The sequence below is a fragment of the Diachasma alloeum genome, unplaced genomic scaffold, assembly GCF_001412515.2.
Source record: "Diachasma alloeum isolate Michigan unplaced genomic scaffold, Dall2.0 Dall_scaffold_00366, whole genome shotgun sequence".
Taxonomy (NCBI): Eukaryota; Metazoa; Arthropoda; class Insecta; order Hymenoptera; family Braconidae; genus Diachasma; species Diachasma alloeum.
In genome coordinates, this window is record NW_021680505.1 from 931,517 (window position 1) to 945,601 (window position 14,085).

Consider the following 14,085-nt stretch of genomic DNA (forward strand, 5'->3'; position numbering starts at 1 on the left):
AGTCGATTTTGACTATTAGCCAGTTTTTGCTGAATATCTCGGAATCTAAGAGAGATAGCAAAATTTTTCTCATGACTTTTTTTATAACGCTCTATTGGCTCTACAAAAAAGGTCATGACAAAAATCTTTCTATCTCTTTTAGATTCCGAGATATTCGTCAAAAACTAGCCAATAGTAAAAAACGACTTAACCCGGTTTACCGCTTCGCTACTGAATTTTTCTAAATAACTGACTCTTTTCATATATTTTCTACAGAATTTGCTCGACTCGAATTTTCTAACTTTTTTTTTCATTCTATTTTTCTTTTCTTCTCATCAAGAAAATCAAACGAAAAAACTTCAAAGGAAAAAAGGGACGATTTATTATTTTAATTCTATCATTAAAACAGAGACAGAAAAACAAATCACTCTCACACCCATAACAACAACCCTTGAACCATTCGAACTTCATCCTTCTCATTCTCATTCAAAGGGAGGGGACGTGGATAATTCAATTAACTCTATCAAAACACTGCTTCCCTTCTCTAAAGTTGTCGCCCCGACAACTCCCTACTAGAGCCGCTGATATTTCTGGAGTTCCGTCTTCAAAGATCTCAGTACCGTCGATGTACCCGTAGATGCCACTCTGCCAGTTTCTGCCACTTTGAGCACATTTTCAGGATTCATGGTGGTGCTCACCATGAATCTCTGTAGAGCATTCTCTCTCGCCCCCTGTCACCAAGAATTATCACTTTTAAACTGCGAAAAGTATTTTTTATTTAACCAGAAAATGCGAGACACACTGGACTCCATAAAACGGTAGTGGCTCTCTCAGAGAGATTAGAATATACAGTTTAGTTTTCGTTCATGTTCTTCAAAATGTAAGTATTAAATCATTAAAAAATTGTAGTTATCTGTCGGGAATTGATTGCTTATTCATATAAAATCATTGAACATGGATGAAATCACCTTTTTAACGCGAAAATATGAGTGGCAATGACTGGCTCCTTCGAATGAGCCCTCGTGCCAGTTATTGCCACTCGTATGTCTAACCTTCCAATCTCCCTAAACTTTCGTAAAAATATAAATCGGCACTATGTAGTTCGAACCAAATGTTGATTAACTTTATTTTGATTCTTTGGAAAATGATAAAATTGATTGGGAAGGAATTTATATACAATATTTTTATTTTTCACTAGGACCAAACTGAAGAACCGACTCCGACTGTCGTTGACAAACGCTTTCATTGAGATCAAGACTGGATCTCCAGTTGCTACTGTTGCTAAAAAACACAACATTCCCAGAACTACTCTAAGGTACAAGAGAATGGATGGGAGATCGATCGCATCAAAGTCTTTTTGATTTATAGAGGAAACTGAAGGGAACTGAAAATGCGTCGCAAATACCAAAAAAACCTGAAGAATAATTTTATTTATTATGTTTCCTATTAAGTATAACCTCTGAAGGGAAGTTTTCTAATAGTTTACTGAATAAATAATTATTTCATCCTTTCACAATGATTGAATGTGATTTAATAATGTAGTGGCACTAACTGGCCCTTCGCCATGGCAGAAACTGGCACAAGCCGTTTTGAGGATGGCATAAACTGGCGAACGCGGGTCTTTTGTTCAAACTTCAATTTAAATAAATTTTTCTATATTTAGGAATGAATAATATGTTGAATTCAAAGAAAAAACTATAAACTTGCCCCTGAGTCAACAGGATTTCACCTAGCATTGAAAATATACATAACCTACGTATTATACTAGCGGACACGGCTCTAGGTGGCATTAACTGGTACATCGACGGTATCAGGGGCTCATGGCTCGATCTTCCAACTCAAAAACCCTGACGGGAAATTACAATTGGAAGAGGTCTACTCTCTCAAATATTAGAATCGAACATGCTCTACAATTTTTCCATTCCAAACAGTCCACGAGAAATTCATTCCACTCATTCATTTTCATATCATAGCAATTTTTAAAATTTGTAGTTATCGCCATCTTCCGGTCAGACTCTTCTCTCTTCTGTTCGATGAAATCTTGATTCAACAAAATCTCTCAATTTCAACCCTCAATTCTATCACAATAATATTTTCAGCTGAGCATAAGATATTCCTACAGATTTGATCAGAAACCGAGCAAATCTCGTAATTAAATCGATAAACATCGAATTTTTCGAAACATGACATGTTAAAATCGCTACACTATCCTTTATAACAATTGATCTGGTGGATGGAATTGATAATATGGAATCTCAATTTGAAGAACTCGATGAGACCTAGAAATCGACATATGATATATGTTGATAGTTTAGACTTGATTCCAGTAGTCAAGTCTAAAGTCTCCATAAATGGAAAAAATTCCTTCCTTTCCGAAGTGTGACAAAACGTAAAAAATGAAATCAATCTACAATAACTTATTGAAAATTGAATTAAATCAGATTTATCATATACAATTCAGTAGCGAAGTGGTCAAACGGTTTAAGTCGATTTTGACTACTCATGAGTTTTCAATGAATATCTCGCAATCTAAGGCAGATAGCAAAATTTTTGTAACGACCTTTTCGGTAGAGGACATTAAGAGCTTCAAAAAAGATAANAACTGAAGGGAACTGAAAATGCGTCGCAAATACCAAAAAAACCTGAAGAATAATTTTATTTATTATGTTTCCTATTAAGTATAACCTCTGAAGGGAAGTTTTCTAATAGTTTACTGAATAAATAATTATTTCATCCTTTCACAATGATTGAATGTGATTTAATAATGTAGTGGCACTAACTGGCCCTTCGCCATGGCAGAAACTGGCACAAGCCGTTTTGAGGATGGCATAAACTGGCGAACGCGGGTCTTTTGTTCAAACTTCAATTTAAATAAATTTTTCTATATTTAGGAATGAATAATATGTTGAATTCAAAGAAAAAACTATAAACTTGCCCCTGAGTCAACAGGATTTCACCTAGCATTGAAAATATACATAACCTACGTATTATACTAGCGGACACGGCTCTAGGTGGCATTAACTGGTACATCGACGGTATCAGGGGCTCATGGCTCGATCTTCCAACTCAAAAACCCTGACGGGAAATTACAATTGGAAGAGGTCTACTCTCTCAAATATTAGAATCGAACATGCTCTACAATTTTTCCATTCCAAACAGTCCACGAGAAATTCATTCCACTCATTCATTTTCATATCATAGCAATTTTTAAAATTTGTAGTTATCGCCATCTTCCGGTCAGACTCTTCTCTCTTCTGTTCGATGAAATCTTGATTCAACAAAATCTCTCAATTTCAACCCTCAATTCTATCACAATAATATTTTCAGCTGAGCATAAGATATTCCTACAGATTTGATCAGAAACCGAGCAAATCTCGTAATTAAATCGATAAACATCGAATTTTTCGAAACATGACATGTTAAAATCGCTACACTATCCTTTATAACAATTGATCTGGTGGATGGAATTGATAATATGGAATCTCAATTTGAAGAACTCGATGAGACCTAGAAATCGACATATGATATATGTTGATAGTTTAGACTTGATTCCAGTAGTCAAGTCTAAAGTCTCCATAAATGGAAAAAATTCCTTCCTTTCCGAAGTGTGACAAAACGTAAAAAATGAAATCAATCTACAATAACTTATTGAAAATTGAATTAAATCAGATTTATCATATACAATTCAGTAGCGAAGTGGTCAAACGGTTTAAGTCGATTTTGACTACTCATGAGTTTTCAATGAATATCTCGCAATCTAAGGCAGATAGCAAAATTTTTGTAACGACCTTTTCGGTAGAGGACATTAAGAGCTTCAAAAAAGATAAATACGAAAATTTCGCTATCTCCCTTAGATTTTGAGATATTCCTCGAAAACTCAACTAAGAGCTAAGTCGACTTAAACCGTTTGACCATTTCGCTACTGAATTTTGAAGATTAGCGAATGCTCGTTAAAATAATACGTAGCTATCTCTGTCTAGTATCCGTAGAAAAGTTATTGAATGTTTTTCCTACTTGCATAATGTGATGATTCTGTTATGATATTCTCACCAGTCTGTTATTTAATGAACGATATTTATCATTAAGTGTTAATCTCCGTGGCAATAAGGAGTGATTCGGTTACTGGGACATGCGGATTCAGGTATTGGGACATCGGCGTTTTTTTGGATTCAGCTACTGGGACAACACTCACACTACAAATTCGTCCATTTTCATGTTTCTGTAATATTTTTATATCTAAAAACAATTGTTTTCTGTGAAATAATATTTGATAGTCCTCTAGAATAATTCCTCTATGACCAATATAACAATTTTTTTCATACACGTTCTTTCATCGACTCATCCCTAGAGAGTCAGCCACTGGAACAAGTACCTTGGAGGGAAGAATATGAAAATTGGAAGAAGTAAAATGATTGGTTTTGAATCTAATGTTGTTAGAACGAAATTGAAATTTCATGGGGAATTTAGTGGAAATTTCTACGAGAGTAACTCAAATCACGAAATTTCCAATTTCATTGAAAATTCTCCATCAAAACATGAATATTCTGCACGAAATTACGCTGACCTCTCATACCCGAATAACCCATTCATTTCCGTTACTCCCCAGCAGTGTTTTTCTCGTATTCAAACAAGGAACAAATTCCTCAGAAATGTATTAATCAACAAACAATAATTACAATGCCGCAATAAAAACTCAAATTCCTCCGTTTTTTCCACACACCTTCAGTGTCATTGGAATGAAAATCCAATTAATAATTCATCGTACCGTAAATAAAAAAAGGCCATCTACGTAATAATGTTCGATTATACAACATTGATTTCGCTCGATTTACCTACTAACCCAGTGAGTCACGAAGAGTTGTACCGATCATCATGGCTTCCCTGAAAACGTCTGCATACCGCGCGTGTATTAACCGTGACTCGTATCATTCATCATTGGGAGAAATACAAAATGAAATCACAATGGTAAAATCAAGAGACAAACGTGCTCAGTCAGGCGGGAGAATAAAAATCGAGTGATTTTTTTTATTTTCCTTTAATGACGAATACGTAAATGGAGAGTTGTACTCAAACCGCTTAACCCACCATTGCACGTTTCATACGCTCCGGCGAGAAGGGATTTATATGTATACCGAAAATCACTTGGCAAATCACGATGGAATGCCGTCAGACGGGTGTGCGCCGTGGCGCGCCATACAGTGCGACATATACACATACATTAAAAAAAAAATGGTGAAAAAATGAAGAGAAATAAAAACGGAAGAGGGAGAGAGGAGGAAAGAACCATCAGTAGACACGGCAATGCGACCACGCTGGAGTTTATATAGGAGGCAACCCCGCGCTTACGTAAAAGACAACGTTAACGTAATGCTGTGTACGCTCAGTGTATACGAGAAACATTGAAATTAGAGGTATCGCAATTATTTATGAGGAACAGGGAAAATTTTTGGGGGAAAGAAGAGATAAATGAATGTTAAGGGGGGACCCTGATGAAATTTGAAAGTCTCTGTTGATGAAAATAATAACTATTGAACGGCTCTTGATATATGATGGGGTGCCCAAAAAAGTGAGAAAAATTCCCTACCCAATTCATTTTACCCCGTACGTTAGGCGAAAACCTCGTCTTTGGTGTTTTTGGCTTTGAAATACTCCTCGCACCACAATTTTCATCCGATTTAAACTTTTCGTTTTTCAATATGTTCGTTAGATTCTGTAGGATAAAACTAGGTAGTTTTTTCGATTTTCTCAATTAGATCATAGAAAAATTAAATTTTTTCGGTTCACTCGTTTTTTTTACTTTTTGCTTCCGAATGGAAGCATTGTAATTGTTCAAATTTAAGTTGTGAATTTTTTGTGCTCTATCGACCCATTATGATCCAAAAAGTCCGAAAATGCAATTTTTAGACCGTGTCCGTACGTATGTGTATGGTAAATTTTTTTTCCATTGTTCGTTAATGAATGGATGGAATTGAATCTGTTTTTTCAAATGTAGGTACTATTGAGCCCTATCGATCGCCATTAATTAAAATTCAATTCATCGATTACTTTTTTGATTTTGGAATTTTTTCCAAAATCGTTTGTCCCGCGATAACTAAAAAAAATGTTCTTGGTTGATTGAATGACGGCTTAAAAAATTTGTTTGGATGTCCCTTCGACCGAGTTCGAAGGTAGAGGCGATAGCAAAAATCGTTATTTTGATTTATTCGAAAATTTTCAAAAATTTGGTATTTTTAAAAAATCAGGATTCCGGGGATATCTTTGAATATCATGCTTCAATGAATTCAATCATAGCTTAAAATGTTTGTTTTAATGCCATTGAGTCGAAGTTGAAAGATGATTACGATAGCTATATTGGTTGATTTGATTTTTATGATTGTTGAAAATTTTGAATTTTTCACGAATTTCCCTGAAAGTGAGCTTTCTGATAGTTTCTTCAAATGTGATGTTTCAAATTCATTGAAGAATGTGTAAATAAAATTTTTCTGTTAACATTTTGTCGAAGGGCTGAGGGGAGAGACAGAACTGTAAAAAAAAACAATCGGTTGTATAGAAGAAAAGTGATAATAAGAATAATGATGCTGATAACATTCAACTAACAATCAGTTGAAAATCTGACAAAATTATGTAAAAGGAAATCTTCTTCAAGTTATTGAAATGAAATAACGAATTATACATGACAGAAGGAAATGATGTGCAAAATAACCATTCGAAAGCATATTGCTAATTTATTAGCAAAAATAACTATACTATATCCAATACAAGAGCAGTTTCCCACTTGTTTTTTTTTCTCTGATTTATTTCTCCGTGTGTGAAGAAATGAGTTAGAAAATCCTTTTATCGGCCTTATGACAAAATCTACTATTCCTGTGCAAAAAGTCACGTAAAACCTATTCAATTCTTCGGAAAAAGTCTGAGAAAACGTTAACGAGAAAACGTTACCGACGAAACGTTGCGAGCACAGTAATTTTTCTAGCATTTTTTCCACCACGAATTCAGCAGTGGAAACGATTGTTCATCTCATTTGAACGATCCCCCGCGGATTCGAGATAACGTTTGAAAAATCATCGCAGAATTCTCGCAATTTTCTTTGCGTATAACACCACCAAAAAATCAGAATTACTTCCATCATAAATTGAACTCCCAATCCCAGCCGTCAGATGTCCTTCTCGCCTCCCCATAATTCCCGAAAATTCATCGATCAGCCGAGGAAAAAACCAATAATAACCCTCAAAATAATGGAGTAATCGGATAACTTTATTTTTCGGGTGGGTGTGTGAGAGTATACACAAGAGGTGCGCTACTTAACTGGCTCATCGGGTGGACTCTGCTCACGGTGGAGTGTACGAAGGACGCCCGCATTCCTCGTCTTTGAGGCCTGCTGTAATACGAGGAATCGTTTGCGAGCCAGAAAGGGATCGAGAATGGCTCAACTAAAAATTATAGCGAGAGAGAAAGAGCGCGCGAGAGGGAGAGCGGGGGCGATGGGGCATTATTAATATTGAGAGTGGATGAAGTGGAAACCTTGAAATTCTACCCAACTCCCTTCGATTATTCTACGTCAAATAATCCAGTCGTCAGACACGTGGGATGTTATTGACAATCTCAATATTTTTTCCAAATCACTTTTTTTTCTTTCGCTTGCTGTTAAGTAATGATGAAATTCCATTCGATTGCGCAATCGCAGCGTCAATCCATCAGATCTGTTATTAAATTTCAACTGGTCGTTTCGGTTTTTTTATTTCAATAGGAAACTCGTAAATTTTTCTCAATTTTTTTTATCGAAGTCATGATCTACAGATCATGACTTCGATAAAAAAAATTTCATTCGAAAGTGCTCGGGCAATTGGTCAGTGATTGATTTGTGATTGATTTTGGAAATTTGCAGGTGCACGTGATATTGATGTCACGGGGTTGACAAGCGCTGAACCAATCATAGAACGTATTCACGCTAACTAAACTTAACCAAGCGTGAGCGCGCGCATCGTCGCATCACAATCCTGACTCCTTCCACTTTTTATTCTTAGCCAATAGAGAACTACCGACTAGCTGTTGTGACGTCATGAGCAATGAATTTATCTCGAAAATTTCTGATTTGCAATTAATTATTAATACTGGCAAGACACGCGCGTCGATTTATCACCTCATTTTCTTGTAAGTTTCCTTTTCTTCATTCAAATTTCACATGTATTCAATTTCATGCACACAAAATTGAATCAATGATAAAGACGAATGATAAGTGAAAGATTAATGAATAATTTTGAATCTTTGATCGATTTCCTTTCACTTTTCAAAGTGACCCGATCAATACTCGTAATTGTTGAAAAATGAGAAAAAAGGTTTGAATCGATTTTCTGGAAAAGTGATTCAATTTTCTGAATTTTTCATGAATGAAAAAAAAAACAGACGTTTTCCTAGAATTTTCTAAGAAGCCAGGAATTTTCTCGGTTTCTTAGATTTTAGAAGCTACGTCGAAGGCAAAACCAAAAATAGAAGAGAAATTTATGTCATTCGCGAAAAAAGGAAAATGGAAAGAATTGAAATTAATGAGCTTTATGAAAGTACATGATGAATGAAAATCCAAAAAAAGAACAATTAATCAATTTTGCGCATGATAAACATGAGGAAATTGACAATTATAACGCAAAAAGTGATTTGTGAGTTTGAAGAATTTGAAAATTCCGCGTGTTTTTCAGCGACTAACTTCACGCGATTCATTGACCAATCAGAATTGAAGATGAGCGGCGAGATAGTTTCGATACATTTCGATATGAAACAACTTCACGAAACTTCACGAAACGAAAAAATATAAGATATAGGAACAAAATTTTATTATATTTATCATTCAGTCCTAGTGTAGGGAATGGATCCCAAATGCAGAAAGTCGATTGTCTAAAAAAATATTTCAAGATGAATATAAATGAAACGAGATAGACAAAAAAATGTGCAGTTGAAATTTTTTCTTTTCCTAGAAAAATGAAGAATGAGAAATCAAGGAAAAAAGTCACGTCCGTAAAAATCCCCAAACAATAAATTTTCCAACTTTTTTTTTCTCTGAACAAAAAAGAAAAATAATTCACCTCACCCTCATCCAGCGGTTGATATTTTTCTGGAGCGTAAAAAATTTTTTTCGGTCCAGATTATCATCGACTTCATCTCGTACGCTCTGGCATCCAGAGATACGTGACCACAGTATCAATCTTTATGACGCTATAATACGAAATACCAAGTGTTTTCCACAGTGACTGTACTGGCTGCGCCATACCAATGATAAAGTCAGTCCCAGAGGGTTATTACGGTGGAAAAATAGTATGATAAATTCTGCTGTGAAAATTTCCCGAGTTGAAGGACATGGGGGGGATGGATAAATTTTCATAAATCGGAAATGCGTTTCGTGATGGGAAGAACGACGAACTCTTGTGTGTTTATGAGCTGGGGAGGTCGTTGACGAGGATGAGGAGGGTGTTTGCCTCGGCTCAATGGCCTCCAACTGCTCGTATCGTATCTCATTATTCATGCGAGCATTTGTGGAAAATTTTCTGCAACAGTTTTATGCAAAAAAAAAACAAGAATCGTCTTTCCTTCGGGGATAATTTACACACTGTTGCGGATATTTTGAGTGAAATTGCCGATAGACTTGTGGAAAATTTCTATTAAGTGACAGTTTCAACGAGATTTTGAAGAATTCTGTCATTGAAAATTCACAATATGATTGAAAAATCAATTGAGATCGTCAATTTCAGGCCAATTATTCCATGGAAATGAATAAATGGAACCAATTGAAATTAATGAGATTTATGGAAAGTACATGATAAATGAAAATCCAAAAAGAAACAATTATGATAAATGTGAGAAAATGGTTAATTATAACGCAAAAAAAAATGTACGAGCTTAAAGAATTTGAAAATACCGCGGTTTTTTCAGCGGCTAACTTCACGCGACTCATTGACCAATCAGAATTGAGGATTAGCGGCGAGATAGTTTCGATACATTTCGATATGAAACAACTTCACGAAAGTGTCGTCTTTCATAGATAGAAAAAAATATAGGATATAGGAAAGGATTCTATTATATGTTCACACTGTTTCGAATATTTCGACTGAAATTGCCGATAGACTTGTGGGAAATCTGTATTAAGTGGCAGTTTCAATGAAATGTTGCAGAATTTCGTCATTGAAAATTAAGAATTTGATGGAAAAATCAATTGAGATCGTCAATTTCAAGCCAATTATTACATGGAAATGAATAGAAATCAGGAATTTGGTACTGAATATTCATGTTTCGGTTTGAAAATCAAGTGTGTGGGAAGATTCTCGTCATCCTGTCGCTCAAATATTTGCAATTGCTTTGATTTTCTGGTGAAATTTGGAATTTCATCATTTTTTCCCATCGAAATCAAATTTAATGCATTATGAAAAATTTTTACCGAAAACTTTCCATACATTGCGAGAATTTTTGTCAAGTGATAGTTCCACTGCAATTTCAAAGAATTTCATTACTGAAAGTTCATAATTTTTTTCCCTGAAAGTTGATTGAATCAATCAATTCAATCAATTGAAAATTCAGCATAATTTGGCGGTGAATATTCCCACTCCAAAAATTAAAATTTCACTGTATCCCCCGCCCGTAAATCGAATTCAATGTTGTTTTGCATAAAACGACACCTAAACAATTATAAAAATTCACTGTTTTTCCAATACCACAGATGTCCTAAAAAAATATTTGAGAGTAGCTCATCCTCGGGCCATTAGAAAGTCGACTAAATTTCAAAAGAAATCAACCCAAATTTATCGATTTTTATCGATTAGCTTTCGAGATCCCACATTTATTCTTAGAATTTCAGTGAAACCATAAATTGTTTTCGCTTATTAGAATAGACCTGTTCGAACGGAACAGGTCTATTCTAATCTCATCTCATCTCATTTTTTCTAATGCTGCATAAAAAAATATCCATAAAAATTATGCCATCTTGAAACGAGTGAAAATCACAAAACCTTGGAAATTATCTAATCCTCCTGTTCTGCAGACCTATAGAATACGCCCTCTACCCCCCCCCCCCGCAACTCATAAATTATTTCTTCCTCCATAAAACCTAATAAACCCAACAGTTTCCAATAAATTCCACCGGCTGAAATGCCATAAAAATGAAGAGAACCATTGAGGAAACGTGGAAGAAAGTTTTTGAAAGTTGGTGATAGATACCCATACAATGTAGATCACTGCCTTTAAACGGCACATAGAAAATGAATAAACCCCAGAGCGAGAACCCAGCCACAATACAAAATTGTTCCCGCTATTATGCACTTGACTATTTTCGTACATAATCGCTTTAGGTGAGGCCTAATCGAAGCCCCAACGGAATGCGCTACAGCCACGGTCGTCCAATGAATGTTCCGGATGATGGTAACAGTGAGAGAGCCCCTCAACAATTTCATAGGTCATTAATTTAACGAGGGCTTCCCCGTTCCTCCCGAGTCTTTTTGCGCAATTTGAAGAATCGTAAAACTAAACCTAGACTCCATATGTCAGGGCGATTAAATGAGAGGAATTTCAAGCGATGGAATGGTGTTGGCTTTCTTTGTTTTAGTTGGAGATCCGAGAGAATAATTTTTTTTTATGGTAACGTTTTTTCTTCCGAGTGTAGGCTTTGTAATCGTTCATGTTTAAGTTTTAAATTTTTTGTGGTGTATCAACCCATTATGATGCAGAAAGTGTGGAAAAGCAGTTTTTGACACTGCTGCTACGTTCACCTCGTGCCGAAAAGTGTCTTTTCGCGTACCCGTAAACGAAAAGTAAACGATAAATCTTTTCGTTTATTAGCTCGTGTGATTGGCAGCCCTCGGCTTCGCCTCGGACCGCCAACTTCAGACTCGTCAAAATTCCGCCTCGTATCGAAATAGGGGAGGGTGTGCCTGTACCGCCCACCTAAGGGGAAATGCCAGTTTAATATTTTATATTTCAACTTGAGTATAAAAAACGTATTTGTGAGACTTCTTTAACTATCGAATTCGTTATTCTCGAAGTGTAGACGCCTAATTCTCCTTAGAATCCACAAAATTGATTGAAAATAAAAGAGAGAGCCTATTGAGCAGTACTACCCGCCGTCGGGTAATACCGCTCGGCACGATTCCAATACCGCTCATAGGGTTTTGCGTGTATCGCTCGCGCCGCAACCTAACCTGTACTCGAGTGCTGTCGAGCAACTGCGTGGCCGATCTTATGATCGGTATTACCCGCTCCGCTCGACCTCAACAAAATTGTTGATAATTATTGACATGAGTGGAGTTTTGAGTTCGGATTGGTCTCAAATTACGCGTGAAAGTACCACGAATTGAATAACCACAGTTTAATGTGAGAATTCAGCGTTTGAAACTATCAAAAACCTTAATTACAAGTCCACAAATTTTGTACTGTAAAGACTTCAAAACTTCGTTACGTGTTTTTTCATATTTAAAGAGGTAAATAAAATGAAATTTTTCCGACAATCACATTCTATCATCAAAGTCTTCATGATCAGGAACAGAAAGAAATTTTCAAGTTGATGGTTATGGAGAAAATCGGGTGAGCAGTATTACCCGCTGAGCGGTACAGGCACACCCTCCCCTATACTGTTTCATCAATTGTCCGTAAAATTCCATTTTCCACGGATCCGTACACTTAGCATCCCCTGTTATGGCATCTCTTCCAAAATTGATGAAATCTTTTGAAGATGTTTGGTAGGGCAGTAGCATCTACCGACAATTAAATTTTATATATAATTTTACATATTAAATTTTTAAATTATACATCCATGCCTTTGTGGAATTCAACACCCACTACGTCCTCGACGTGAGTCGTGAATCCTGGGTTACGCCGAAGCTGGTAGGGTTCGATAATTATCCCACCAAGTGTAGAAAAAATAATTTGAATTCATATGAATACCTTAATAATTGAGACATTAGATTCTTTTTACCGTATGAAGGAAGGAGAGTAGGGGTATAATCCCGTACATTTATTTGAGCATCTGTTTTTGATAACTGGGATGTCTCAAAGGAGTTAAAATTAATTGAAATTTCGTGTATATTCTAATTTTTTGATTTTTGTTTAAATCGGTTGTTCTACGGTAAGTAAAAAAATATTCTGAATTCATTGAATAATGGCTTAAAAAATTGTTTCGATGTCTCTTTCCGGAGAGGTCCTAGGATATAATATTTCAAATTCATTCAATTATGCATGAAAAAAAAATTTCTCATACCATTTCATCGAAGTGCGAAAATAACATAAATAGCGTCATTCTTGAATTTGATTTATACAATAATTTCCGCAAGAAGTCTAGTACAATTGATTCACAAATATAATTCAATTGAATAAAATAATATGAAACGATAAATGATATACGATAGATGAAAATTTTGTGCAAAATAACCATTCGAAAACATATACTAATGTATTCTCAAAAATAACTATACTACATGAAGACGAAAGAAATTTCTCACTTGTTTTGTTAAGGGGAAAACAAATTCCAGTTCTTCGAGGAAAAATTCTTAACCCGTCAGAAGGCGCGCGATCCTCCCACCGCTCTTTAGGCGCACAATGAGAGAATCTCCCCCGTTACAGGCGCGCTACATAGAGGGAGAGACCTGTGCTCTGGTCTTCTCACCAGTCGTGCTCTGGTCCCCCACTACTGACCAACGTACCCAAAACTGAAACACGTCTCCCCACTGACTTTAGGCGTGCGATGAGAGAATCTCTCACGACTCTCAATCTATTTCAATAGAATATTTTTTATTGATTTATTGGTGTATTCTACAGGAAATTTTCTAGCACCAGAAGACAGCGAGATGGTTATTTGAGATATATAAAAATTGTTCTTTTCAATATTTACGATTTTAATGTATGTTTCCTACACCTTGAAAATTTTTGTGAGAGAAAGTATCATAGCGCGTCTACTGACGGGTTAAAAGGACTACAATCCAGTCTCCGTACAACATACTTTCGTACAAGATACTAGGCCTGAGTCCGTACCGAGCGATACCCACACTTTCTGGCTTGCATATTTTTCGTTTCGTATTATCCGTACAAAATACTCGACAAAGGGGCTAGAATTGGGTGGGAGCAAATTGAGATATA

The 14,085-nt window shown here is 35.8% G+C and overlaps 1 protein-coding gene across 1 annotated transcript in view; it reads right to left on the bottom strand.

The window, feature by feature from the left end:
- The window catches only part of LOC107041527 (protein expanded), a 47,870-nt gene that overhangs the window by 26,959 nt on the left and 6,826 nt on the right, over window positions 1-14,085 (bottom strand). The window lies entirely within an intron of this gene.